Source organism: Palaemon carinicauda, chromosome 43 (assembly GCF_036898095.1).
Source record: "Palaemon carinicauda isolate YSFRI2023 chromosome 43, ASM3689809v2, whole genome shotgun sequence".
Lineage (NCBI taxonomy): Eukaryota > Metazoa > Arthropoda > Malacostraca > Decapoda > Palaemonidae > Palaemon > Palaemon carinicauda.
In genome coordinates this window covers 32,644,896-32,650,573 of record NC_090767.1, presented here as the reverse complement: position 1 = coordinate 32,650,573, position 5,678 = coordinate 32,644,896, and the positions used below count along the sequence as shown (strand labels likewise).

Genomic DNA, 5,678 nt, shown 5'->3' with positions numbered 1-5,678 from the left:
AGACAGAAATAACACCTGAACCTCAACAATACAGTAATTAATGATAAACACTCACTCTTAAACTCCCTGTAAAAGAATGGCGATGAATATAATAAATCCAGCAGCAATTATCGTGCCCTTCAAGGTTGGAGGCTCAGAAACACACTGAGGAACCATCCTCAAAAAAAGCCCCTCCAAAACTCCGTTCACGCAGGAGCGCAGCCACGTAACCAACACCACTTGAAAATATAAAACAGCCGTTAGTCCATTATAAACACTAACATAACCACCAGTGAAAAGACAAACTATCAAAAAAAAGTAAACAATAAGTCTACAATATATTAAACCTTATACATCTATAAAAACTTAAATAATTTAGAAAAATAAAGCAATAATATTACAATATATATATATATATATATATATATATATATATATATATATATGTGTGTGTGTGTGTGTATATTTATATATATATACACACACACATATATATATATATATATATATATATATATATATATATATATATATATATATATATATATATATATATATATATATATATATATATATATATATGTATATATATATATATATATATATATATATATATATATATATATATATATATATATATATATATATATATATATATATATATGTATGTATGTATGTGTGTGTTTCTGTGTGTGTGTGTGTGTGTTTGATATATTTGTTTAATCATGTCTCAGACATCTACTTGACAATAACAAAGCTTAGGGAAAGTTCAACGTCTTTTCATAAAAACCTATTTTTAGGAAACTTTAATTATTAAGTTTATTGTTATATTCATACTCCTGTTTGTTCTATTCACTTATATTTATTCTCAGAACTTTGCTTTTGTTAAATCATTTCAATCATGTTAAATCATTATATCTTGTCATATTCTTAGCAAAATCCTGCAAGACTTGAATGTACTAGGATTCACTTTAAAAATTGTCTAACATCTATTCATGACAATCAAGTCTTAGTGATGATAGTAGAGGCGATGGTAGGTAATAAGTAACAGTGGAAATCATCAGAAATAAATCTCTGAATGAAACAAATGTTGTTTTCATCACCTTTAACATTTTATTTTTCAATATTAGCCTACAATGATAATGTCTTCTGAAATGTCACTAATCTTCCCTTCAAAGAAACTCAAAAGAGTTCAAGTCTGTGAAGCATAAGCTCTTTAGTAAGAAGTCTCTCTCTCTCTCTCTCTCTCTCTCTCTCTCTCTCTCTCTCTCTCTCTCTCTCTCTCTCTCTGGATGTGAATGAAGACAACATTCCTACCTAAGTCCTTCAAAGGACTCATATCATGCAACAAAAAAGAAATGAGAAAAAGGGATCTTAAAACTTTTCAAACAGGTGAGTCCTTTGTGAAATCTCTAGTTCTGTATTCGATTATCTTTAACATTAAAGTAAACTTATCAGAAAGTATAACTTTTTATTTGGACGTACATGCTAAAATGGACCAGTTTCGCTTTTAAGGAATCATTTTAATATAGTAAATTCATTTAGTTTTGCAATTAAGGATCAAAGTAAAGGATTATCTATCACACTAAGGTTTTTATTGCAGAGATTTGATCTTTTGTAAAACGGTTGAACTTTGTACTAGCCCCATATATTGATGAAATTTTCTATTGCAGATCAGATGAACTGGTAGAACCGAAGACTGACTCACTGACTGATTGACTAACTGACTTGCTGCCGACTGTTGCACAGGGATACAGTTCTTCGTCATCTGCTGGACCTAAGAGAAGCTGACATGTTAGGCCAGCGTCCGTCAGACCCATGAAGTCAAATTCTTATCAGAAAATGAAGGAAGGCAGAACTGAAGCTGACATTGGAGAAGAGAACAGAAAACTAAGATAAGCTAGGAGTTTCAGGGTAAGAATTTTGAGTTACTGTTCTTCGTGGATTGTATGAAATGGGTATGATAAGGAGTTATTTCTTTTAATCAATTGAATGAAAATGTAAGATTTGTAGTTTTTGTTCTTAATGAAAGGAATGTAAAGAGTAATATTTGGAATTACTATTTTAATAAACTGAATTAGAAGACTAACAATAATATTCATTTCTTTTATTCATGTTGAACATATATTTCCCCAAAAATATATACGATTAGACTTATTTTAGAATATTTTCATTTTTTTTTTTACACAATGAAATATAAGAGTTGACTCTGTAAAATTTTTAGATAATAATTGTAAAGGTACCTACTTATAATGGTCTTAAGCCATTGCATTTATTTCTCCAATTCATCATTGACAATTAAGGAAGAGTCATTTGATAATCCTGTTTTCCAAAATAACTATTTTTGTATGTTTCTTTTATGTTTGCAGGGAAATGATTAAGTGACGAGCTTCTCTTTGGGAGTTCCTCCGTCTTCTCTAATGGTGCTTGCATCAGCACTATAGAGAAATGTCATTTGGACATCTCCCTGCACTCAGCCAGTCTTTCCTTGCAAAGACCTGAGCTGGAATGTCAGAGGCCAGGACCGGCGAGGGAAGCTCCAAACCACGGCTGGCGGAACGAGGTGCTTGACATACTCTTTCTAAAGTGGCTCTCCTCACCTCAGGTTTTTATTTTGGAGGTTGGGCACACCGAGTCCAGTCAACACCTGAGCAAAAGTAAAGAGTCTCCCATAAGGAATTGTAGCCAATTTCTGAATTGAGGAATCAGAATCTGACCTCAGGGAGCAGCCCCAAGACAGGTCTTCAAAGCTTATCTCGGATTAATGGTGGTAATTACCAGACTCAGTTATTCCTTATCTGTGACCTTCTCTAAAGTAATCTTCTTCCTCTTTTTTGTATAGACACTCCTGTCTACAACTCCTTTATTTTACTCATTTTATAACAGGCAATTTGCTCCATGCAAAAGTATATCTATCAGAAGTATATCCTTTTTTGTGAACTTACATGTAAAGTGTTTTTGTACAACTTCTATCCTGCATTTAATGTTATATGATAATGAATAGATATGCTCTGCTACTACATATTCTTATTAATTTAGTTGATCCATTTCGTTTTACAACAAAAGATCAGAGTGAAGATATACCACAACAAGATTTCTATTGTAGACATTTTATCTTTTCTATAGCACTTAAACTTTGTTTTGCACTCGTATGTTGATGCTATTTCCTTTTTACACATCAGATGAACTGGTAGAACTGAACATTGATTGACTGACTGACTGACTGACTGACTGGTGCAAGGGGATATTGTCCACTGTCATCTGTTGGACTGAAGAGAAGCTGAAATGTTAGAACAGCGTCAGTCAGACCCATTTAGTCAACTTCTGATGAGAGGATAAAGAACACAGAACTGAGACAAAAAGATGAGGTAAGATTTTAAGTTAAAAACTTTGAAGTTACTACTCTAAATAAATTAAAGGAAAAAAATAAAATCTAAGTTTATTGTTCCTAATGAATAAGACGCGAAGAATAAAGTTACTCTCCTGTCGATAACTTTTGCAAAAGTTTTCTATATTGTCATTTTTATTGATACTATCATTGTTAACATTACTATTATTTATGATAAAAATATATTTATTTGATAATTTACTATATCATAACTATATTAGAACCTTTTTATATTCCAATACTGTCTTATATTTAATTTGATATTAATCTTTCCTCTTTCTTTTAGTTGGAAGTAAAACTTCATTATATTAGCAAAAACAAACAAAAGTGAAAGAGATTGGATATCTCACTTCGGCAGCACAGACAGACAGAGACACAGACAGACAGATATGTCCTAAATTACTTTTTTTATTTCTGAATCACAAAAATAAGTAAAGATTAACTTGGGGTTTTCAATCATTCAACTTTTGTCTTTAGAAACTAATTGTAAAAATCCCCTCTTCTAAATAGTTTCATCAGAAGGATTTTACTTACCTAATTTGTCTTCACTCATTAAGCAAGATGCTTTAAACCTATTTTTTTTCACCAAAGATTAATTCTTTGTTTATTACATGTTTTCAGGAGAATTATTTGTTGAGCTTCTTTTGGGAAATTCCACCATTTCTTCAAATGGCACCTAAATCAGCCCTTTGGTGAGAGGTCATGCTTATACGACAGCTTTTCATGGTTTTTATTTTGTTGTCTGGGCAGGAGTGGAGAGTTTTTCAGGCCTTTTTTGAGACCTTTTTCCTATAGGCTGAAAAAACTATAAGAGCCTCTGCATGGCTGGAAGGGTTCGGCAATGTACCTAAACAACAGACATTATCTGCATTCTGGAAATAGAGTCTGACCTCAGGGAAAAGCAGGTCATCTCTGAAAGTGTTAATTCCTTCACTTCTCGTCTCGGATCGATGTCGGTGAGTACCAGACATAGCCATTCCTTAACTTTGTCCTTCTCTAGAGTCCTGTTCCACTTCTTTGCACAGAGTCTCCTCTCTTCAACTTCTATATTTTTCTTTGGTCGATATTTGGTCGATAAGACTTGGAATGAAGGAGCCATTTGATTCCGGATGGTTCTCTGGATTTGGTCGATGCATAATTAATATTTCTCTTTTTCCCTTATTGTGACAAATTCAGGAATAATTAGACTTGGAATGAAGGAGCCATTTAATTCCAGATTGTCCTTTTAAATGTAAATTTATTAAGATTATTGAAATGAATTTGGAATATTTTCTTTCGAACAATGTTCTATCATAAATGTAATGCGAAAACTGGAACATTCAATCCATTTTGATGATCTGTTTTTTCAAATGCTATTTCATATATTTTATGAAAAGTTTTTAATATCAACTTCATTTAATTGCAGATTCACATAATCAAAGAAGAGTAGTCTAGTCTCCTTGAGAAGCGAGACAAGGACATCTTCATCCCAGCAAATCATCTGGAATCCACTTAGGGGATTAGAGCCTCTTGATTGATCAGAACTGAAAATAACTCACTACTCTATCTCCTGTTTAATCATAATCTTCAGGTGAGTAACATTATAGCTTTGCTTTTGATCAGCACACAAGTGAAACGACCTTACTAATGGATTAAGGGTAGATGTAATTGATTTATGGGATTACCCAGCAAGCAAAATGATAATCATATAATTACAAGGAATTGTAATGAAAACAAAATACTCTTTATTTCATTAGTAGCACATACACACTCTCCATAATAAAATGAGTTAATATGTAAAGATATAAAGGCGAACTTCCTATCAGTAAATTTGCTACTGTACAGATATGGTTACTCTCAATAATAATTTAAAGCAATATCTTTAGCAAGAAACTATTTTATTGTGGCTGACATGAAAATTTTGAATTAATTTTTCATGAAACATTCATATATTTTAGTTTCTCTTCCCAAAGTGAAAGAGGAAATTAATGAAACCCTGAAGCATATCCCTCATGATGATGATGGCCCAAAGTGCATGGTGAACCGTGAACTTGAATATTTGACTCTTTTCAGAATTTGATCACTTATTTCCAGCAATAAAGAACATGCATTTTGGTACAGAATCAGCACATGAGTGTTCATTCCCCCCCCCCCCCTCCAGTCTGCGTTTCTGTCCACCTGTACGTGCACAATCCCCACAACAGGTCTTCAGGTCTTCTCCCATCATGTATCATTCCACGTACTCTTCTCAGGAATTTCACTTCCACAACTCATATTATTTTCTGTTCGTTTCTACATCCAGTCCATTCTGTAGAGCTGTGCACTCCTGTTG

At 32.7% G+C, this 5,678-nt stretch overlaps 1 long non-coding RNA gene across 1 annotated transcript; it reads left to right on the top strand.

Annotated features, from left to right (window-relative positions):
* The first annotated feature begins 2,354 nt into the window (after nt 1-2,354).
* On the top strand, nt 2,355-4,307 carry LOC137633434 (uncharacterized). Its single transcript, XR_011042213.1, has 3 exons — nt 2,355-2,749; nt 3,162-3,347; nt 3,654-4,307. It is a non-coding gene; the product is annotated as an uncharacterized lncRNA (long non-coding RNA).
* Nucleotides 4,308-5,678: the final 1,371 nt, after the last annotated feature.